This window comes from Maylandia zebra, linkage group LG20, assembly GCF_041146795.1.
Source record: "Maylandia zebra isolate NMK-2024a linkage group LG20, Mzebra_GT3a, whole genome shotgun sequence".
Lineage (NCBI taxonomy): Eukaryota > Metazoa > Chordata > Actinopteri > Cichliformes > Cichlidae > Maylandia > Maylandia zebra.
This window is the reverse complement of record NC_135186.1, coordinates 14,935,885-14,960,787: the sequence shown is the minus strand read 5'-3', so window position 1 is coordinate 14,960,787 and position 24,903 is coordinate 14,935,885. Positions and strand designations below refer to the sequence as shown.

At 41.0% G+C, this 24,903-nt stretch overlaps 1 protein-coding gene and 1 long non-coding RNA gene across 3 annotated transcripts in view; one reads left to right on the top strand and one right to left on the bottom strand.

Annotated features, from left to right (window-relative positions):
• Nucleotides 1–24,903, top strand: part of klhdc8b (kelch domain containing 8B) — a 280,867-nt gene that overhangs the window by 240,889 nt on the left and 15,075 nt on the right. The gene's annotated exons all lie outside the window — the stretch shown is intronic.
• On the bottom strand, nucleotides 20,567–21,720 carry LOC112436650 (uncharacterized). Its single transcript, XR_013094867.1, has 3 exons — nucleotides 21,310–21,720; nucleotides 21,033–21,104; nucleotides 20,567–20,654 (listed from the first exon to the last, which is right to left on the bottom strand). It is a non-coding gene; the product is annotated as an uncharacterized LOC112436650 (long non-coding RNA).

Genomic DNA, 24,903 nt, shown 5'->3' with positions numbered 1-24,903 from the left:
GGGAGCCCAGGTGGCTCCTCATATAAAACACCTGGACCATGCACCATGATGATCTAAAAGGCTTGTCAGTCACTTGCTTAGATGAGGTCAGACTCTACAAAGACTCCCCACAGAAGTGTAAATCAGGCCTTAGTGTGTCACTTGAGAATCTTTAGTGTTTGTAAAACTCGACTGGAGTAAACTAACAACATTCTCACAACAAAACGGACCACTATAGTCAAAAGAAGATTGATCATTCATCCAGCTGTTCCATGACATTTCACAGTACAGTTACTTTGGGAGCTTCACACCCTTCTTTGTACATATATGCAAAGCCAGAGGCTCACAGAGCAGCAAAAGCACAGATACCAGCATAGAACAGAGGTCATTTTAATAACACAAGACATTGATTGACATTAATTAAGCTGGATAAACCATTAAAGAAAAGGTTGGGGTGAAGGTGGCTTGCAGCTTTGGGGAACCCTGTGTTAGACAAGCTGTGGATTACCTAACACAAACCTCCTGTGGATGTTCAGCTGGATTCTTGTGAATGTGAAAGCCCTAGCATATGATAGTTTTCCCATTCAAACCACTTGTCACCTATGCTGTAGATGGGGCATTGTTAAGAAACCTCTGGCATCAACATAGAATTGTTTGAAGAATGTGATCATTCAGGAAAAAAACTGTGCATTGTTTTGCAACTTTCCTTCTAAAACAAACAAATAGAGTCAAACCATCTGTGATCCAGGTATAAGCACATAATTATCTCAGTATCTGGAACCCTTAAATTGCACCATGTAGAGCAAGGCCTTGGCTTGACTAATTGTTGTTATTTGTTTATTAAAGAGATCATCAGATGATAAAAGGCCTCAACATTTACACTGAACTTGTCAGAGCAGACCACAACTCTCATTTCTCATCAAGGCCACACACAGGCTCACAAACCAGCAAATTAATTTTCCATTAACTTTCCATTTTCTCCCTGACTGAGCTGCATTTGTTAAAGTAAATACAGTGTGAAGTGAAATTGAGCAATGCTACAAATTAATCACAGGTCAGCATTTTTCACAGTGACACGCTTGTTAAACAGATATTGACCCTCTTTTCTTTTGCACTTGCATGCATCCGCAAGAACAGCCTCGGTTATATATCCACAAAGCTGTATCAACACACGCAATCCGATGTAAAGCCCAGAGTTATAGAATGAAATCTGTTGATGCATTCAAAAGCTGTTTGTTCTTGTAAGACAACCTCAGCAGCAACACAGAGCAGGAAGTTACAGGAAGAGAAGAGTTATTTTTTTCATTACTATGAAATCAACACAGCTTAGCTCCAGCTTAAGCCTATTAGGTTAAATTTCCATCATGTTTATCCTCATCATTAATGTCCGAGAGAAAACATCTGACACATCTACAGTGTGAGGAGCAATGAAAAGCTTGGGGAGAATAACACAATCCTTCTCAGCTTCCTCCTCTGCATGCTAACAGTTGCAATTCCCCTTTTGCAAATAGATTTGTCACTCTAAGTTACACTCTTACACAGCGGTCTCCAACCTTTTTTGCGCCACGGACCGGTTTATGCCCGACAATATTTTCACGGACCGGCCTTTAAGGTGTCGCGGATAAATACAACAAAATAAAACTAGTACCGGTACCAAAAAAAAGAAGATTTATTCATAACACACGTGAAAAGACCCAGGAAAACCGAATTAACGATAAAAACGATAACAAAATAACACTGAAAACCGATAAAAACCCTGAAAACCATACATTTCACACCTGAGCCTCAACTCTCGCGGCCCGGTACCAAATGACTCACGGACCGGTACCGGTCTGAGGCCCGGGGGTTGGGGACCGCTGCTCTAACACACTCTCTAGGCCTAAAAAACTTATGCAGTTTGTTTTTTTTGCCCCAGATCCAGAGTGGCAGTCAATGATGTGGCCTGACAGCTGTGCGTGTTTGTGTGTGTGTGTCAGACCATGTGAGAAAGAGAGGAAAACGTCAATCTTGTCCTGCTGAGAGAGACAGTTATGAAATTCAACAGCCAATGGAGAAAGAAAGGGAAAAGAGGATTGAGCTGGATGAAAGAAATAAATGTATGTGAGCGGGGGGAAAGAGGTAGACGTGTTGTATTTTCTTCTGTGGTAATGTCAGCTGTGAGCTTGGCTCGCCATCTAATCCATGATGATATTTTGGGCTTGTGAGTCATTTCTGGTTCATGGCACATTTCCCTCCCTCTGCCTGTTGACTAGGGAAATAAAAAAGGCAAACACATCCACGAAGGCATTCTTGAATGCAGCTAAATTGACGAAGGGTTAAGAAAGCAGAGATTTTGAAGATTCTCTGTGCAGACAATAGGTGGTGGTTCTACTGGGTTACTTCTAGGGGTGGGGGAAAAAATCGATACTGTGTAGTATCGTGATATTTTGTTTGCTAATAATGTATCGATACAGGGACAGCAGAAATCGATATTTTGTTACAAAAAAGGTTTTTGTGCTCTGACTTCAGAGCATGTTGATCCTTTTTCTGAGCAAGAATCCTGACATTCCTTCACTGTCCAAATGTGTTTAACTTTTTTTTGGCAGCAATAAACATGACAGTTTACTTATTTTAATTTAAGACATGTTTTATTTTAATTAAGTTTAAAACTTTTTTATTTAATGTAAAATTATATTTTGTTTTTGAACTTTCAAATTCTTCAGTTGCTGAAGGGGCTGCATAAGGTTTCACAAATTGCATAGTTCAGAATAGCTATAATTGTACCAGATGGTTGCATTCAGTTAAGTTGGACTAGACTGTAATACAAACCATTCAGTTTGTCAACAATAAAACTGACTGAAATGAGAGAAAGACTGAGTGCGAGACTTTGATATTAGATAAAATGAATATTGATAAAGTTTACCTTTATGTACAGAATCTGAATATCGCAAAATATTTTTAAAAATTGCAATAATATCGTATCGTGCGTTAAGTATTGTGATAATATCATATCGTGGGATGTATGGTGATTCCCACTTCTAGTTACTTCTATGCTGACATGGGTAATGACAGTGTGCCCTGAAGGTCAGTATTGGGAGGAATGATCTGCTAATCAGCTGAACTCAGAAAGTGTTCTGTTATTGGACTTCATCGATTGTTTACAATGAATCCCGTGTTCGAATGTAAGCGTGGCCAGAAAGGTCTCTGTGTCTCCACTTAGACTCCTGCTATCTGTGATCTGAACCTGGATAATCAGTAGAAAAATGGTTGGATGGATGGGCAACACCATCATGTAGAATTCAGCTTCGAAAACACACAAAAGCGAGCAACTCCAAGCTCAAGTCTGCTCTTATTGGCATCCATTATCCATATTATAAAGTTCTAAACTTCAAACAAACTTCAAATATCCATACAAATAAGCCATATAGAAAGTATATGGTTGCACCACTGTGGTTTGCCTTTCTGTTTGGAGTTTAGATGTTCTCTCTGTGCTTGTGTAAGTTTTGTCCTTTGCCTCAGGCTTTTCACCCACAGTCCTAAGAAATGCATGTTAGATTAATTGATGACGGATAGATAAATTGTTTGAAGTGTATAGGACTTAAACACTGTATGAATGTTTTGCTAAAATGTGATCTGTAATCTAAAATGCTGCTCAATAAGACTTGAAAAGCAATATATAAAAAGTATATATTTGCAAAGACATTACGTTGAGCTGTATATCAGTAATGTCACAGTACAGTAACGAGCAAACTTTAGTGTCATTTTAGCATCACTTTAGTAAGCGATGCAGAAAATGTCTTATTCTGCTTTTATGCTTACTCCTCATTTGCTTCCACGCCTGCTGGAATTTCAACATATTCAACACAAATTAGAAAATTGATTACGCTCAAGTCCTCTGATTAAAATCACTGAGCTGGGCCTCTACACCATGTTTGTATTGTTGTTTGTATTAGATGATTTTTTTATGCAATTATCTGACAAATAAAATGCAATGTTGTGTGATACAGACCACAGTTTAATTCTGGTGAGTGAAATTCTAGTGTTAGTCTGCCACTGTGTATTCATCAGCAGACATATGTGATGTACTTATAGAGTTTTTGGATATAGCTTGCTGACCAAGGTCTAAATACAGTCAATTTTGCATCCAAAAACTGAATATGGTGGCAGCCAAATATATAGTATGAGTTTTCAAAATGCAATGTCAGAAACCATTGGGCAATTTTACATCTATTTTACATCCATCTTCTATACAGTACCATATTGCAACAGCTATATTTAGCTTGTTGTCTTGGATTTTTTAACTAATGTGTAAATTCAATTGACAGAAAAATGTTTAGAAACTAAACATTAAAGACAAGCACAGTGGGCCAACTAGACATTACAAGAGCTGCTCAACCATAAAAGTCCATGTCATGAAGCTCCAGCTGCTCAGTTTTTGTGTCGACCCTGCTTCATAACTTCACATGGCCTGTCACTTCATGATTACTGTGTTTCCTAAACACTTCCACTTTGCAATAATACCACTTAACTATGGAATAGAAATTTCATGAACTGATTTGTTGCTATCGTGGCATCCTTTTACAGTACCCTACTTGAATTTTGCAAGCTCTTTAGAACTTGTTCTTCATTGACAAATGTTTGTAGAGAAACACCAGTCTCTAAGAGATTGCATCAGAAAGGGCATAAAACCCTTGTGACAAGGGAGAAGCTAAAAGTAGCTTTCAAATTTTAATTTTAGCATGTAGTTTACAGTATTTGTATAGGTAAAAAAAAAAATGTAAGTAAACGCTGAAGCAAATAATCAGTTCAGCACTGCTCTCCTCTCTGTCACTCATATTAAAATGTCAGTTATCACTATTGGCATCTGGAATACATCAGCATATCTGTCTTCATGTATGAGGTTTTGTTACCTAAGCTACAGATATTTAATATCTGTAGTCAAGATCAAAGTGAACCATGATAATAGACACAGGACAGGTTTTCACTCAACGTCACACCACCTCTGAAATGGCCGGAACTAGTTTCCAGTATTTTCCACCTACCTATAGTCCTCCCTTAGAAAGGATGTTACAGTTAAAGTAATTTTAAGACTACTTGTTTGGTTTTTGGGGGTGAGTTTTTCTTAGGTTTTTCTTGGAAGGAATACATACATGGATCTTATCCGGTTGTTCAGTCTGACGTCACTGGCCGTGTCTGGACCTAAACTCCGCTGCAGGTCCATATATCAAACGATCACTATGGCATTACTGAGAGTTGAAAAACTGTCTAAAGTCTTTCATCTTTAATAAAATGATCAGCGTTCTGCTCTACCAGGTGTAACAATTGAGTTTAACATCCAGGCATCCATGAAAACTGAATTTATGACATTTAACGGAGTTAGAAGTTAGCAGGGAGTTAGCTCGCTAGCTTCTATCTAAATACAATATAGCATGTCCTGACTGCGGGGTTTTGGAAACAAATTAAAACGTACAGCTCCGTTATCACTTCCAACATAAATGAAGACAGAAAACTAAACAGCAGTGACGTTTGTAGGGTTACTGAAGTTGGGCTAGCTGGTATATAATGATGTGCTACGTGACCTAGCGACACAGCTATGTTAGCATAATATAAACAAGCTAACTTTTTTTCCACTCGATAAAAGTTAACGTGAGTGTTCTCGGTGGTCAGGAAGAAATGTAATCGCATGGCAGGATGCTGTAAAAGGACCAAACTTCAGCCAGGAGAACAACTGAGATAATCCATCCACAATACGAGGTTAGTCATTCATATACTGCTGCATGGGCTGGGCTGTAGTTACATCCTAAGGTTTTAAAAACTGAGCTTAAATAAATGATTAGTGGTAACAAAAGCCGAGAGAGGTCAACAGTGATCACTGACTGTTTTAGGAGCTTTTTGAGATCAAATAGAAGAAAATACATAACATTAAACATGTTAACAACACAAAAGCCATATTAAACGCAGACTACTTTAGGCCCGGAAGTAGGATTTGTCGTGTCATCCCTGAACAACCGAATAAATACTTCTTACATGAATCAAGCTCAATTTGTCTTTACAAAAATGAAGTCACAAAGCTGGAAGAACTTAACTAGACTTTTGTAATACTACAACTATTAACTAGAAACCGAAAATTTCAGAAGAAATTTTAAGTGTGCCTATGCTACTGCCAATGAGTGTAGTTTGCCTTTAATGTGGTGCAATTAGTGCAGGTTGCCATTTATAACACTAGGGGGAGCAATATGCAACATGAGCATAGTTTGCTATTTATACCACAAGAGGGAGGGAAATTGAATACAGCTGATTTTCAAGTTAAAGAAAAGTAAGCTGTATTGTGATCTCTGCTATATGCAGTGCAGCATACAGAGATGAGAGAAAGATGCTCCAGTTACACCATTACAAAAGAAGTTAATAGCTATAAAAGAAATTATGTTTAAGTCTGAGGTGTTCAAGAGAAGTTACAATTTAGATTTTACAGTTTTGAGTTGTTTAAAGTGAACAGTTTAACAGATTGTAAACCAAAGTAAGTTTTCTTGGTAGAAAAAAAGTCCATTAAGTGGTATTCAATTTGTATTTCAAAGGTATTTTAATGTGAAAAGGGAAAATTATGCAAATTATGAAATTTCCCCTTGTGGGACTAATAAAGGTGTCTTATCGTATTCAAACTATATTTTGTACAAATACCATTTACAATAATGTATTCCATTTAAACATGATATTTAGATTGTGGTAAACACCAAAGCAATATAAAATAAGGAAAAAGGAAACCATTCAAGTAACTTTATATTATGAACCGAAGAGTAAGGCAAAAGTATAAATGAAAAGCATACAAGCATTAATATATATAGATAAACCCAACAATCATATGACCCCCTATGAGCAAGCACTTTGGCGACAGTGGGAAGGAAAAACTCCCTTTTGACAGGAAGAAACCTCCGGCAGAACCAGGCTCAGGGAGGGGCAGTCATCTGCCGCGACCGGTTGGGGTGAGATGTAATCAAATCAAAAACTGTCCACAGAGCTACAGGGGGCACACTGGGATCGCAACAGCAGCCATAGAGGGAGACAGATTAGGATGTTCTTTCCAGTACTGAAGTGGGTCGCTTTTCTTATGTGTGCGTTTTTCTCTGAGAGGTAGGTCTCCACTTTAGTTTCTGCTGATGAGGCACTCACGGATACTTCTGGATAAGGGTCATTTGGAAGCAAGAGGTTGGCTGACTTTGCGAAAACAGCTAGAAACAGATAAAAGCAAAACACAATTTAAAACAATAAAACGAGACATCACAAAGCGCAGGTCTTCAGTTAGTGAACTGGCAAGTCATGAAGTTCTAATAAATAATTGCAAAAACAAATGTAACTTTAGAACTAAATTACCCAAAACTAAATTAAAAAGTAAAAAAACAAATTGGCTTAATACTGGTGTCTTTTGATCACTTGACTGTATGTAAACCTGTTGAACAAAAGGTGCATTTTAATTTCACTATACCTGCCCATCCTTGTAGCTGGTTTCTAGAAGAGTGGCACAGTTTCAACATCAGTGTAGGGCTTCTCCACTGCCTTCACTGGACAGAACACATCTGAGGAGTTATGAATGAATGGATGACTTAATGGATGAATGAGATTATAGTTTATTTCAAACAATATCAATATCAAATGGTACAATATAAAGAAAGAAACAAAAATACAATTATCTGTTATGGCAGGGATCCCATCAGGTGCAGTTGCAGTTTTTCTGTTCACGTTTCTGGTCAGCTCTTCAATGGATGACAGCACACCAGCAGTCTTATCTATGAGCTCCCACTGGTGAGCTGTCAGTGTTGCTGGTAGAGTGTGCTCAGTCGCAAAGACATGAAGATCACGTTTTTGTTGCAGTAGGCTTCGCACCACGTAGAGGCTGGTGTTCTGTTGTGTCTGCGTATAAGAGAACATGATTGACTTTATTTTTCAACAAATTCGGTTCAGAGTGTATAGGAATTAATAAAATAGTAGTACATTAAAGAATGTTACAAGAGGACTCACCTGTACTTCTTGTTGTAGATGCTGATATCCATATTTAGGTCCATCTGTATGACTTCTAGGCGAGAGTAGGCCAATAGGGAGTGACACTTGGCAAGTCCATATCCCTCATACCCTTGCAGTCATTTTGTGTTAGTGAATAACACAATAAATGGGGTTATGATAACTGTGATATGTATTCAGAACACCTGATTGGAGGCAGGCGTATGGCTGTGATATGTAAATGTGATCAATCAATGTGTTTTTCGGTAGTTGCAGCAGTAATCAGTTGTGCATATCCTCTTGACTGCAACAGTTCTTGGATGGGTTTTTTTCCTCTGCTCATAAGGTCCTCATTGAAGTCTCCACAAACAATAATTGGTTGGTGATTCATCATTTCCAACGAGTCCAAAAGACATTGCATTTGTGGTAAAAACCTCACATGGCTGTAATTTGGTGGCCTGTATACAGTTGCTATCAAAGCTGTGACTGGCTTTGAATTTGACAACAACAAATTCAAGGTCAGTCACATTTTGCAGGTATTTTCGGGACTCTGCTGTAAGAATTGTGTTGTAGTAAATTGCAACTCCACCGCCATTTACCTTTGCCATGTCTGTATGATTTGTGTAAGAGACGTGTCTGTTGCGTGTGGCCATGTTGTATTGTTCCAGCTGGAAGCGGGGAGAAACCGATGATCCAGACAAGTGTGTTTCTGTTATACATAAAACATCAGCAAGGCTGAGTTCATGGTGGCATCTCATGCCCTCCATGTGAGTTGGGAGACCTTGTGCATTATGATGGATAATTGTCAACGTGGGGACTGTGGGATCTACTGATTTTAAGAATTGCAACAGTGGTCTTGCATTCTCAAATGATGCATGTCTCATATTTTTGAGTGCATCTGTGATGGCAGGATCAGCATAGATTTTCTTTTCATCAAAGTCTGTGATGTACAGTCCTTTAAGTGAGGTTGTGCGGCTGAGTGCAACATAGGCCATTCCAGGTTCAAAAACACACTTCAAGCATACTACTGCTGATTCCATTGTCATGCCTTGTACTTTGGGAGCTGTACATGCAAAGGCCAACTTCACTGGAAATTGCCTGCGAACCACTCCTTTTTTACTTGTGCATTCTTCACATTTCTCAATATACACAAGATTGTCTGAGGATCCTTGTATTTTTCTGCGAAGTTTTTGCCCAGAATTTTCATTGTCCAGCGTGAGTCCAATGAGATTCACAGTTTTTGGTCCATCCTGTGTGGCTGTCACAATGTTCGTGATTGTTCCAAATGTCCCATTAACAAGCCCATCTTCAACATCCAAATTTCTGATAATCATAACACGCACTCCAGGTGCAGCTTGTATGTTATCAGGTAAATCTCCTTTGTTGCCTTTCATCATTTCTGCCAGGAGGACCATCTCACCCGTTCGTGGGTCTTTTCTGTAGTCTTCTGCCTGAATATTTATGATATCAGAATGAAGAGCAGTTACAGTTGCTGAATTGTGTTTGTCGACCTCTTTGTTTGTAGCATAAATGTGTAATACATTAGATGGACAGTCTTTTATGTCATGGATAGCCTGTGTGAGCAAGGCTTTGTCATCGGCTTCAAGAGAGTCTGTTTTTTGCTTCACTCTTATCCTGTTCAGAACTTCAGCAAAAGAATGATCATCTTTCTGTCACATGATTTCTGTCAGGTTGACCATGTGGAAATAGTCTTTCCAGAGGTCAAGGACATTGTCCTCGTACACACAGAGTGGTTTGGCTTTTCCAAGGGGTAGAAGCTGGTAAAAGTCTCCTACTGCAAGGATAGACATCCCACCAAAAGGTTTCTTGTTTCCTTTGATCTGCTGAAGTCTCCAGTGGATGTAGGCAAAAAGGTCTTTAGAAACCATAGATATCTCATCAATGATCAGAATCTCTGCATTTGAAAGTGAAGCTCTCACTTCATCCAGTGCATTCCCCAGTCCCTGATAAGGCGGTTTTAAAGATTTTGGCAGCTTTAGCAGAGAGTGCAGTGTTTTCCCAGATATGTTAAAAGCTGCAGTGCCAGTAAATGCAGTCAGCAGTACTGCAGGGTAGGACATGTCTGCTTGGTCTCGGAATCTGGGGAGTTGGTGCAAAATCTTTGTTGCCTCCTCATATATGCACTTGATAACATGTGATTTTCCACAGCCAGCTCCTCCAGAGACAAAATAAAAGAACTGCTCAGGACAGTGACCCCACACAAGTTTGAAACACCACTCATGCACTGCGTAGAATATGGATGCTTGGGTTTCATTCAGACTTTGGTACATTTTTCTGACAAAGTCTGGGCTTAGCTTTGGTGCTACGATTGCTGGCATGGTTCCACTGCTGCTACCACTGACTTGGTAGTCAGGAACAATGTCCATTTCATTTTCGTCAGTGTCATGTCTGGATTGTCGTTGGGCCACACACTCTAAACGATCTACTTCAACCTCAGGTGCAAAGGTGTTCCATGCATTGATAAGTGGGCCTTGTTGTTCAATCTGTTCCAGTGCCCTTTCCATTGTTTTGCCATGGCCTTCATAACGCTTTTTGTTAAAGGTAACAATTGGCCGTACTGCAAAACCATGTTTTCGTCCACTTTTGTAGAACTGCTCGGATGTGGGGTATTCTGTGTTTTTAAGGTCATCATTTGATCGATGTGGATAATAAAGTTTTAGTAGTCTGCTATAAAACTTTTCTGGTTGTTTCTTTTCTGAGAACCGAGGATATCTGATTATTGCAGGTTTCCCTCTTGTTCTTTTTTGAATATAACCCATGTTATTCAAAAGGGGATGGCATTTTTGGACTCTGTTTGACGGCCGTAGAGAATCCTGTACTCTGAAGCAAATTCACCCAAACACATTCTTTCAAAGTCAGGTGTTCTAGGTCTGTTTGCATATTTTTCTGGCAATCCGGACATCCACACATTTTCATCATCTGGTGCCATGCTCTGCAACCTGCTCATCGGGAGACTCATTTTCAGGGCATCATCATCAGTCTATATGAAGACCACACTGCGTGAACACTTTTTTAGTGGCAGGCTGCATGTCCTTGCCACGGATTCTTGGGCACTGACTTCTCTGTGTTTAGCATATGCCTGCATTATCTGTTTCATTTCATCTCTTTCATTGACATTGGACTTTTTTACTTCCTGGATGACGCCATTAAGAAATTGTGTCATCTCAAATTCGGGTTTAGAGACATATGACATCATGTACATCAGGCAGCTGTAGTCATCAATGACATATTGGATGTCCATGTTGGCATTCCAGGCCCTCAGCAGATCTGCATTGTATGCATTCACCCAGCAGTCATTAGGTTCACGCTTTAAGAGGATGACATGACCATTGCTTAAATTGAAGACACAATCCAAGTATTGTTCATAAGTTAATTTGCATTTGTGAAGCAGCTCAGACAAGTCTTCAAACGAGGAATTTGGGTCGCAGAGCAAATCTCTCAATGGCTGGAGTTTTTCTTTGGCCTCTTTCATTTTTTTTTGCGAGAGCCATTCGTCTGTTCTTTTGCTTTTCATTTGTGCCTTTCTCCTTACTTGTGCTATGCTGCTTATCATTGTGATCATCATCATCATCATCTGGGCTTGGGAAAGTGATCATTGTTTGGTCTACGGGTAGTTTGGGGAACCCAAACCTACATGACACATTACCTTTTTTACAGGATCTGGAGTGATTTCTGCTGTGGACTTGAACCTCGGACACAATTTTGTGAAGTTCAGGATCGGCATTTTGGTCAGGCATCTTACATGTTATGTACTTGTCAATAAATTTGTACACGTGGTCTTCAAGGTCGCTTCCAAATTCAGGTGCATCTTTGACCCAAACCAGTAAATGGATATGAGGGCTACCTCTGGCCTGAAACTCCACTCGATAAAAGTAATCTTCTACTTCACCGATGGGCTGTGCTGGGGACAGGATCAGTGTTGTCATTAGTGCATCGACTCTTTTTTCAAACAATCGCATCACAGTCACAGGGTTGCTTCGGAGAATTTCACACTTTGTGTTCCAGTCAAGTTGTGAAAAATCCACCTGTTCACCTTGTTGAGTTTTTATGACCTCAACAACCTCAGGCCATCTCATTTCAGCAGCTGAAAATGTCAGGAAAAAAGTTGGCTTTCCTAACTGTCTGACCATAGTATGTAGGTCTTTCAGTGCCTTCTCCCAATAGGCTGGAGTACCTCTCAGAGGTTTCATGAAGCGTGTTGTGTCTTTGTTATTTATCAGTTTCTCCACTTCGTCTTTATTTTGAAGCATTCTGTTAGAAATTTTACGCCCATCCTTGGTGATTGCCTTTCCTTTGCGCAATTGGATGGACATGCTGTTTGAAGCCATGTGTGTTTCTGTTACAAACTGTGCAAAGAATAGGTAGCTTTGGTCAGTTGCAAACTGTGTGTCTGCAGAGAACAGCCGTGTATTAAAATACATGCTTGGGGAAAGTTTAACTTGTCTGGCTTCATCTAATGTGTTCTGTCCAGTTGGGAACTGCACAGGAAAGGCCATGGCTTCAAGTTTAGGAACAGAGAAGAAGCCAACAGGTCTATTTCCTTGCGCGGGTGCAATGCTAAATATTCCTTCACCATATGATAAAATGTCCTGTGCTATATCTGGTGGTTGCATACAGGTGTCTAGAACAAGACCAGGTCGAAGTTCTTCCTTTTCTTTCTCCATATCTTGTAAGGGCTCTTCATTTGACTGTTCAGGCTCCATTAGTTGGTTTACATCATGACATGGCTCAAGCAGTCCAGCTGTTGTATCCTCAGTGGTTCTTCTTTCTGGTACAATTTGCTGGTCGAAATTTCTGGGCAGTGCATCTTGAATATCTGCATCAGCAGTGTCATGTTCCGTCTCGATTATCTGATTACTTGTGGGATCAGCAAAAGTAGCTTCATCATCAATAGATACATCTTTGTATTCTGAATGCATCTCTTTTAGCTTTGATAATCCTGCTAACACATTCTTCATGTTTACAGTGTAGAAGTGTTGGTAACCTTTGAATCTGATGTGTCTCTTCAGTTGTACCTGCAGGAGCTGGGCTTCACTGTTAGGTCTGGGAAGACAGTTTACTGTGGTTTCCACATCCGATGGTACACAAACAACAGCCCCATGTACGGCTCTTTGCTGTCCTTTTGGTAATGCAATGATTTTTGCAAACGGGAGAATTTTAGCAGTCAGTTGTCGTTCTAGTACATTTAATCGACTCAGTTCAATTGGAATGGTTGCTAGTGCTAAATTGTTTGCTACTGCGACGGATGGCATCTTGCCTCTTTGTAGGTGGTTGTCACAGTTGTAGCAAATCCACTCTTCCATTCTTTGTTTTGGGAAAGTACAATTAGCTGAGCATTCCCTGTCACAAACATGGACAAATTTTCCTGTCAAGCAAGTGGCAACAATGTTACTATTAGTAACATACTTTGATCTTTTGCAGTGTTTAACTTGATTAGGAAACAGAGTTCTGTGGCACACTGTACAGACATGGGTGGGTCCTAACTGAATGACTTCACGGAAAGCTAATGTGGCTGCTTATATCACACTGTTCACTACAAGCTGGGGCTGTGCTTCAGACTGTGGACCCTGCTGGAACTGTGTTACTAGTCGTCTGTATTTCTTCTTTATTCTCTGTGCACACAACTTTTTATAAATGGCAAAAGATGCAGTGGTAGCCATTTTGTGTCTCTGGTACTGGGCACAGCGCTGTATATGGTGCAGTCTGAATTGTGAGTCATTGTGATACCTGTCATAAATTGATTTTCTCTGTTTGTGCCTGTAGTTTGGATCAGATGCATATTTTGTTCTTATGTATTTTTTCATTCTGCTTCGAAAGTCAGTATCCGTGTTGTACCTTTGGACCAGATATTGCTTCTGTCTGGTTTGAAAGTCAGTATCCGTGTTGTACCTTTGGACCAGATATTGCTTCTGTCTGGTTTTAAAGCTGGTATCCGTGTTGTACTTCTGAACCACATATTTTTTCTGTCTGATTTGAAAGTCAGGATCCGTAGTATATCTTCTGATAATGTAGTCTCTCATTTTTTGTTGAAAATGACGATCACTTTGGTATCTCTTCACCTTGCAGGCTTTTACTTTTTCTTGAATATGAGGATTGGCGTAATATTTTTTGGCTGATAACAGTCTTTGTTTACGGTAATGATAGTTTTCAGCATATTGAGTTTTCATAGCCTGTAATCTTTTCATTCGAAATTCACGACAGGAGGCATATCGTTCTCTTTCGTGTCTTCTTTTGTTTGTCTTCTTTGCCACTTCTTCAGTTGAAGATTTGTCTTTAGCTTTTACATACTCCCTCTGACTTGTTTGAGCTTGACGAATAGCTTTCTTACGTTGTCGTTTATTTAATTTGCTCACATTTCTTGCTGTTCGGGGGGTTTTAGCCATTTTGTCATCTGGTCAGTTTAAAGTATTGTCTAACATCGTCATGTGGGTTTTGGCTGATTCTGGTTCAGGCATTTGCGCAGTGGGATTCGTGATTTGTGGTTCATCATTTTGTGTTGATGATGTAGCTGTAGCTCCTGGTGTTGCCTGAGTTGACTGTCCAGGGGGTTCCGTGTGAGTGCTGACTGTTTTGAAAGAAACAGGCACAAACTCATATCGTGCATACTTGCCTTGATTTTGAAAAAGGTTATGCACGTGGGTGATCAGGTCATTCACATGAGTGAAAGTGAGCATGACTGCTGTTCCATTTGGCTGACGTAAACCCGCTGCACTTCTTGAATGTGAATCAAATAATCCATACCTCCCAGATTTGTCACGGAAAACCGCAATGCACTCAGGTGAGACCATGAGCAAAGCAAAGTTCACATCTGTTGACAGACATACAAGGCGACTAGCAAGAGGCAACCACCACTCTGTTCTTTGAGGACTGTTCTCTGCTGCTTCCAGATATCCATAACTTATGTCATCGATTTTCACACTGTAGACATTTGTGTCAGTATGAAGTTCTTTGGGCAGGTCCTCCATGGTCAGATGATCTCCTGCAGAAGATTTGTTTTAATGCAACAGTAGAGTGCATCTCCCTGTTCAAGGACCTTATCAAGTATGGCTGTGTTGAACTGGTATTCCTCATTAAGGTAGGCCAGGAATGTGAGGGCATTACATGTGCACTGATGATTTCGAGAGAATTCTGTGTACCTCTCATCACTCTGACAATGAGTTGCACTGACACTCCAAAAGGGCTGAACTGTGTTGCTCTGTAGCTCCTCCGTCAGTAGGTCTTCATTTGTGTCATGGAAAGGCTGATCAAGAAATGCAAAGGTGACACATACCGTATTATTGTTAAACATTTTATGATATGTGTTTCAAGGTTGAGCAATAAAATACATTTAAGTGTTGCTGCAATAATGTAGAAAAATGTTGTGTTTTTATTTTTTTAAGTGTCAACGACTGAACGTAGTGTAAAGTGCTTTGGGAGCCTTGGAGACTAAGTAAAGCGCTATACAAATACAGGCCATTTACCATTTTTAATTATGTTAAAATAATTAAGCAATGTTCAGGCAAATTAATCCAAATTATATCACTCGTCAATCATAGTACAGCATCAGATATGCCAGAAAGAGAAAGGCAGAAAGACAGTGACAGGAACAGTGAGAGTGAGTGAGAGAGAGCAGAGGTGGGAAGTAAAAATGACAAATACTTCTGATATCTGTAATTTGCTTGAGTGCTGTTTTTTTTAATGACCTTTAACGAAGGTCATATCTGTACCTTCTGCTCCTCATATTTTCAAAGCAGTTAATTTCTTTCAGTATAACACATTATTTTAGGTTGCTGCGGGCCTTCAAACATCAACTAAATTGCAGCCTAAATACAAATATATGAAAGGAAATCCTGTTTACGTATTATTCGTAAGAGGATCTCAGATGCTCTTAAATTAGATGTAATTCGTTCACTGATTTCAGATTAAACCAGATGGTTCTGTACATGTGCCATAAAAACACGTTTCATAGTTGTGTTACATTTTGTAAAGAAATGACACAAAATTCAGTTACAGGTTAAATGTGATTGAAACAGAATACACTGACATCCATCTTAGAATAGAATAGAATAGAATAGAATAGCCTTTATTGTCATTGTACAGAGTACAACGAAATTGGAGTGCCACTCCCTTGGTGCAAGTTTCAATAATAAATATAAATGTAAAATATAAAAAGTACAAAAAAAACAATCGTAAGTACTCAAACAATAGTATGTACAATATATACAGGATAGCAGCATTAATATGATGACAGTATGAATAGCAGCATAATATAATGACAGTGACGGTATGGAATAGGTTCAATTGTTTTTGTGCTTATTTACTACAGTGATAGCTCTGGGAAAGAAGCTATCCCTGAATCTGTTTGTCCTGGTTTTATGTGACCTGTACCGTCGGCCTGACGGTAATAGTTCAAACAGTTGGTTGCTGGGGTGAGAGTGGTCCTTGATGATATTGCCAGCTCTGCTGAGGTACCGAGAGTGTGCAGTGACCTCCAGGCTGGGCAGAGAGCAGCCAGTGATCTTCTGGGCTGTGTTGATGACCCGCTGCAGTACTTTCCTGTCTGCAGCTGAGCACCCTGCATACCATGTTGTTATGCTGTACGTTAGGATGCTCTCTATGGTGGCTCTGTAAAATGTCACCAGCAGCCTCTCCTCCAGGTTGTTCCTCCTGAGCACTCTCAGAAAGTGGAGACGCTGCTGGGCCTTTTTAACCACCGCTGTAGTATTTGCAGTCCAGGAGAGGTCATCAGATATCTGCACGCCCAGAAACCTCATGGAGTGTACCCTCTCCACACAGCTCCCGTGAATGTAAAGTGGGGCCGGGTCTGCTCTGCCCTTCCTGAAGTCCAAGATAAGTTCTTTAGTTTTCGTGGTGTTCAGTTGGAGGTTGTTAACTGAACACCACTCAGTCAGTCTGTTGACCTCATCTCTGTAGTCCGACTCATCCCCCCTTGAGATGAGTCCAACCACTGTGGTGTCATCCGCGAACTTTATGATGGTGTTTGAGAGATGGGTAGGGGAGCAGTCGGATGTGTAGAGCGTAAACAGGAGGGGACTCAAAACACATCCTTGTGGAGACCCGGTGCTGAGTGTGATGGTGCTGGACCGGTGGGGGCCGAGTCTGACAGACTGTGGTCTATTTATCAGGAAGTCCTTGATCCAGAGGCAGATGGGGGTGGAGAGTCCCAGGTGAGACAGTTTCTGGACCAGGATCTCCGGCACTAACAAGCTGATCTACAATACGGCAGCAGTGATCAGTGAGATGCTTGGCTACAAGTTGAACAGCCACAAGGGGCAGTACCCTCCATGGAGAAGGAGGCTAGAGGGCAAGATCAAAGTAGCACGGAGGGAGGTTAGCCAACTAACGGAGTTGCAGAAAGGTGCGACAAATAAGGTGCCTAAGAAATACAGCAAGCTGTCCATACCTGAGGCCTTGGAAACTGCCAAGCAAAGACTCACAGCCTTGGCCAGCCGCTTGAGGAGGTACACCAGAGAGATAGAAGGCAGGAGAATAAACCAGCTGTTCTCCACAGAACCAGCAAAGGTGTACTCTCAGTGGCAAGGGAACAATAAGAGAACAGCACCACCAAGGCTGGAGACAGAACAATACTGGAAGAGCATATGGGAGAAGGATGCAACCCATAACGGCAATGCTCAGTGGCTAGAGGATCTGAGGGCAGACCACAGCGACCTCCCTGAACAGGGTCCAGTAACCATCACAGTGGCAGATATCCAAGAAAGGGTCTCCAGTATGAAGAGTTGGACAGCACCAGGGCCCGACATGGTTCACGCCTACTGGCTGAAGAAGCTGACTGCACTCCACGAGCGTCTGGCAGCACAAATGAACCAGCTGCTAGTTAACGAAAGACACCCGGAATGGCTAACTGAAGGCCGGACGGTCCTGATCCCCAAGGACCCCAAGAAGGGACCGGTCCCCTCCAACTACCGACCAATAACCTGCCTCAGTACTACATGGAAGCTCCTGTCAGGTATCATATCGGCTAAGATGAACAGGCACATGGGTCAATACATGAGCGGGACACAGAAAGGAATTGGCAAGAATACCAGAGGTGCAAAACACCAGCTACTGGTAGACAGAACAATCAGCCGAGACTGCAAGACCAGACTGACCAACCTGTGCACTGCCTGGATGATTACAAGAAGGCCTATGACTCAATGCCCCACAGCTGGATACTGGAATGCCTAGAATTGTACAAGATCAATGGGACCCTAAGAGCCTTCATCAGGAACTCAATGGGGATGTGGCGTACAACACTAGAGGCCAACTCCAAGCCCATAGCACAAGTTACCATCAAGTGCGGGATCTACCAAGGAGATGCTCTGTCCCCACTGCTGTTCTGCATAGGCCTGAACCCCCTCAGTGAGATCATTAACAAGACTGGCTACGGATACCGACTACGGAACGGAGCAGTTGTCAGCCACCTCCTGTACATGGATGACATCAAGCTGTATGCCAAGAGTGAACGAGACATCGATTCACTGATCCACACTACCAGGCTATACAGCAATGACATTGGAATGTCGTTCGGACTGGAGAAGTGTAGTCGGATGGTAACAAAGAGAGGGAAGGTAGTCAGAACTGAGGGGATTGAACTACCAGAAGGCAACATTGCAGACATAGAGGACAGTTACAAGTACCTGGGGATCCCGCAGGCAAATGGGAACCATGAAGAGGCCGCTAGAAAGGCTGCAACCACCAAGTACCTGCAGAGGGTCAGGCAAGTCCTGAGGAGTCAGCTGAATGGTAAGAACAAGATCCGGGCCATCAACACATACGCCCTGCCCGTGATCAGATACCCTGCTGGGGTAATAAGCTGGCCAAAGGAGGAGATAGAAACCACTGACATAAAGACAAGAAAGCTCCTTACCATGCATGGAGGGTTTCACCCCAAGTCCAGCACCCTGAGGCTGTACGATAAGCGGAAGGAAGGGGGCCGGGGACTGGTGAGTGTCAGCACCACAGTCCAGGATGAGACAAGGAACATCCAAGAATACATTGGGAAGATGGCCCCAACTGACCGAGTGCTCAGTGAATACCTCAGGCAGCAGAAACCCAAGAAAGAGGAGGGAGACGAGGAACCATCATGGAAGGACAGGCCCCTGCACGGTATGTACCACCGGCAGATAGAGGAGGTGGCTGATATCCAGAAATCCTACCAGTGGCTGGACAAAGCTGGACTGAAAGACAGCACAGAGGCACTAATCATGGCAGCACAAGAACAAGCTCTGAGCACAAGATCCATAGAGGCTGGGGTCTATCACACCAGGCAAGACCCCAGGTGCAGGCTGTGTAAAGATGCCCCAGAGACAATCCAGCACATAACAGCAGGGTGCAAGATGCTAGCAGGCAAGGCATACATGGAACGCCATAACCAAGTGGCCGGCATAGTGTACAGGAACATCTGTGCTGAGTACAACCTGGAAGTCCCGAGGTCAAAATGGGAGATGCCCCCAAGGGTGGTGGAGAATGACCGAGCTAAGATCCTGTGGGACTTCCAGATACAGACGGACAAAATGGTGGTGGCTAACCAACCGGACATAGTGGTGGTAGACAAACAGAAGAAGGCGGCCGTAGTGATCGATGTAGCGGTTCCGAATGACAGCAATATCAGGAAGAAGGAACACGAGAAGCTGGAGAAATACCAAGGGCTCAGAGAAGAGCTCGAGAGGATGTGGAGGGTGAAGGTAACGGTGGTCCCCGTGGTAATCGGAGCACTAGGTGCGGTGACTCCCAAGCTAGGCGAGTGGCTCCAGCAGATCCCGGGAACAACATCGGAGATCTCTGTCCAGAAGAGCGCAGTCCTGGGAACAGCTAAGATACTGCGCAGGACCCTCAAGCTCCCAGGCCTCTGGTAGAGGACCCGAGCTTGAAGGATAAACCGCCCGCAGGGGCGTGCTGGGTGTTTTATATATATATATATATATATATATATATATATATATATATATAGAAATAGCTAAATAGACAGAAATAGCTGTTGAGATGTCTGCATTTTAGGAATCTGAAGAAAGACATTTAAAAATGTACATGTTTAGTCTAACATTTTAGTATATTTAGTACGAGTTAGCAAGCATACTTAAGGTGAAAGACTAAATATCAACCCCGGTGATTATACAGCAAAGATCACATGTATACTAATTTGTTATAGACATTTGTGGACATACCTTTTTAGGTTGAGAATTTGATGCCGTGTGGAAATCATCAGTTGCCCAGACTCGTTTTGCTGGTGGACGAGTGTCTGAAATTTGATAATGGGTTACATACAGTTAATCAAAATTATAAAAACCTACTAACAGAGTTGAAACAGAGTGTAACACTGGATACTTTAAAGAAAACATGAAACAGTAGTGATTACTAAACTTACAATAAAAAATAAAAAAAGCAATAAAAAAAATCCCAGCTGTTTGCATAACTACTAAGAGATTTGAAAGTGAGTGTAACTTTAGAAACTTTAACGAAAATATGGAACAGTAGTGGTTACGTAACTAACAAAGGGTATACAACAAAATTCTTGCTTGCATAATACTAACATGTAACCATATGTCTAACATTTAATGATAATGTAACTGTCCACTATAAATCCTTAATGGAGGAAGACGTTTTTTTAAATTTACCTTGCTGCCTGGAGGACATAAGGAGGTGGGTCTATTCTCCGTTACCAAGGACAACCTGGCTGGTGCTGTCTGCTAACCCAGGAAAAACAGTATATAATGTTAAGACATTAAGTGACCTGACACATTAATTTCACTCTAAAATGCAATGCATGGCATGAACTGGTATGCCAGTTGGGTAACAGATCGTTTTTCTAGTGGATGTGTGTCTGAAATCTGATGAGAGGTTATGTACAGTTAGTCAAAATTATAAAACCTACTAACAGATTTGAAACAGAATGGAATATTTGATACTGAACAGTAGTGGTTACTAAACTTACAAAGCAATAAAAAAAAATCCCTGCTGTTTGCATAATGCTGAGATGTAACCATGAATATGTCTATAACATGTAATTGTAGTGTAATTGTCTGTTGTAAATTCTTAATAGAGGAATATTTTTTGATATTTACCTTGATACCTGGGGAACATAAGGAGGTGGGTCTATCCTGTGTTTCCAAGGATAACCTTGCTGGTGCTATCTGCTAACCCGGGGAAAAGGGTATAGAAGACATTAAGTGACCTGACACATTCATTTCATTTAAATGCTCTGCATACCATGCACTGTTATGCCAATTATGTGACATTATAACAAACAATCCTAAACTGTATGGGTAGGTGTTCTTAACTGTCTCAAACGTGTTTCGAAAACTGTTCAACTGTCTGTGATCACTACCATATCTTCATTACCTGGTCAGATGGAAAACTACTGACTGCCTCATCTTGGTTGTGGCCAGTGAGCATTGGGACAGCAGGATCGACCAGGTCAAGTGGTTTCCAGCGCTTCTTTTGTGCCTGGGATCTTTTATTTTTTCTCGGCATCTGGTAGAATGTCAGCAGAAAAACAGAATATTAATTGTTGGCATTTCAAGCATGTGATCAGACCCAGCTTTCATTTTAAGTCAAGCATAATAACCAGGTAGCTGCATTGGTAACCAAAAGACTTTACAATGCAGTAAATCGACAAACAGTAAATGAATCAAAAATTCTGATGTATACCAGCATTTTTTTATTTTAACCCTCTGATACACAAGATGACTACAAGAACCAAAAAAAAAAAATCTCTCTTTTCTTTAAATAGACATATTGATAGTGTCACTACCCGGTCTTAAGGCTTTGTTAAGTAAAGTTCCATAACAGTTTGTATATTGTAATTGGGAAAGTGATTACCTTGAAAGTTGGGAGGCAGATTTGTTGACCACGACAATTACTCCATTTTGGTGTACAGTAATTGGGAAAGTAATTACCTTGCAAAGCTGGGAGGCAGTGTTGTTGCTGGGGCGCTGGTAGAATGCCAGCAGCAAGCAAACCCAGATGTTCACAGCTCCTACTTAACACCTTAAACTTTCCAAACAAATCTTACAAGAACATTTGACAAAGTGATTGGCTTGCAAACCTAGGAGACAGTCTTGTTGCCCACAACAGTTTTGTTATAGAGTAATTGGAAAATTGGGTACCTTGCAAGGCTGACAGGCAGTCTCGTTGCTGGGAGGCGGTCTTGTTGCTGGGGCTCTGGCAGAATGCCAGCAGCAAGCAGACCCAGATGGTCACAGCTCCTACTTAACACCTTAAACTTTGCAAACAAATCTCACAAGAACAATTAGCAAACTGATTGGCTTGTAAAGCTGAAATGTAGCCTTGTACTGTCTGGTTTAAATGTCCCACTGATAGACAAAGAGGAAATTTACTGTTTGGAAGGGAGTAAAAACACTGCACCATCTAATCTTAAGTTTTAATTACAAACAACGGCTCTGGAATAAAATGGCATCCAGCGCTAAACACACCTATTTTCTAGATATCAGCTGAACAAAAACATAGAAAATATAAGGGGGGCACTTACCTTGGCTGAAGCAAGAGTTGAGGTGTTAAAGGCTGCTGTAGTTAACGCCTTATAAAAACAGAAAAAGAGGTGTGAAACGCGGCTACAACGAAGCTATTGTTTCGGATGCGGCGACAGTCGCCACTTAAAAGTTTTAATTACAAACGATACCTCTGGAATAAAGTGACATCCAAGTGCTAACCACACCATCATTTTGTAGATATCAGCGTCCAGACACAGAAAATCCCTTTCAAAGTCAATTTCAAGCCGGAGAGGCTTACCTATGCTCAATATCCGCTAGCTAGCCACCACCGAGACAAAGGGCGTGAAATGCGATCGCCAAGATACACATACAAAAAAAAAAAAATCACTTCGCTTCTTAAAAGTTTTAATTACAAACGATACCTCTGGAATAAAGTGACATCCAAGTGCTAACCTCCGCTAGCTAGCCACCACCGAGATAAAGGGCGTGAAATGCAATCGCCAAGATACACATACAAAAAAAAATCACTTCGCTTCTTAAAAGTTTTAATTACAAACGATACCTCTGGAATAAAGTGACATCCAAGTGCTAACCACACCATCATTTTGTAGATATCAGCGTCAAGACACAGAAAATCACTTTCAAAGTCAATTTCAAGCCGGAGAGGCTTACCTATGCTCAATATCCGCTAGCTAGCCACCACCGAGACAAAGGGCGTGAAATGCGATCGCCAAGATACACATACAAAAAAAATCACTTCGCTTCTTAAAAGTTTTAATTACAAACGATACCTCTGGAATAAAGTGACATCCAAGTGCTAACCACACCATCATTTTGTAGATATCAGCGTCCAGACACAGAAAATCACTTTCAAAGTCAATTTCAAGCCGGAGAGGCTTACCTATGCTCAATATCCGCTAGCTAGCCACCACCGAGACAAAGGGCGTGAAATGCGATCGCCAAGATACACATACAAAAAAAATCACTTCGCTTCTTAAAAGTTTTAATTACAAACGATACCTCTGGAATAAAGTGACATCCAAGTGCTAACCACACCATCATTTTGTAGATATCAGCGTCCAGACACAGAAAATCACTTTCAAAGTCAATTTCAAGCCGGAGAGGCTTACCTATGCTCAATATCCGCTAGCTAGCCACCACCGAGACAAAGGGCGTGAAATGCGATCGCCAAGATACACATACAAAAAAAATCACTTCGCTTCTTAAAAGTTTTAATTACAAACGATACCTCTGGAATAAAGTGACATCCAAGTGCTAACCACACCATCATTTTGTAGATATCAGCGTCCAGACACAGAAAATCACTTTCAAAGTCAATTTCAAGCCGGAGAGGCTTACCTATGCTCAATATCCGCTAGCTAGCCACCACCGAGACAAAGGGCGTGAAATGTGATCGCCAGGATACACATACAAAAAAAAAAAAAAAAAAAATCACTTCGCTTCTTAAAAGTTTTAATTACAAACGATACCTCTGGAATAAAGTGACATCCAAGTGCTAACCTCCGCTAGCTAGCCACCACCGAGACAAAGGGCGTGAAATGCAATCGCCAAGATATACATACAAAAAAAAATTCACTTCGCTTCTTCAAAGTTTTAATTACAAACGATACCTCTGGAATAAAGTGACATCCAAGTGCTAACCACACAATCATTTTGTAGATATCAGCGTCAAGACACAGAAAATCCCTTTCAAAGTCAATTTCAAGCCGGAGAGGCTTACCTATGCTCAATATCCGCTAGCTAGCTTTAGCAGCGTGCCGAACATGACCACGACAGACAAAGAAATCGCCCAGACAGGCATAAAAAATCACTTTCAAAGCTAAATTTCAAACAGAGGGAGAGATATGGACTTACCTTGTCAAAGCTTACGCTGTCTTACCGAACACTTCAGAAAATCACGTTCAAAGGTCAATTTCAAACCGGAGGCGAAGAGACGCGTGGAAGTCACTTCTAAGGTCAATTTCAAACCGGAGGAGGGGCGGAGAGACGCACGCCGTTGATAGTGTCGTCATTGCGTTAATCCAAATAAGGGTAGACAGGCCGTACTACTCCCGACATACCACTAGAGTGAGCCAACACACCACAAATGAAGTTTCAACAAGATAAGTTTCACTTTTACTTCCCATTCATTTCAATGGGCAAAAACTAGCATTAAAATATTCATATTTAAAAAACTATAGAAGTAATAAACACCAAAAGTCATAGCAACTCATTCCTGATCCAGCCGCACAAAATGATATAACATATATGAAGCTTGTGTCAAAACTGTGGGAGGAAAATAATAATAATAATAATAATAATAAATCCGAGCAATAGTAATAAGTGTGCCTTTTGGCATAGGCACACTTAATAATTAAAAGGTCAGATGATAAACAGAATTTGTTTACAGTTTAATGGTGATCAGTGATGAGGTTGGATGAATTTTTTCACTGATTGTTTTTTCTTAGTACCCATCTTATTA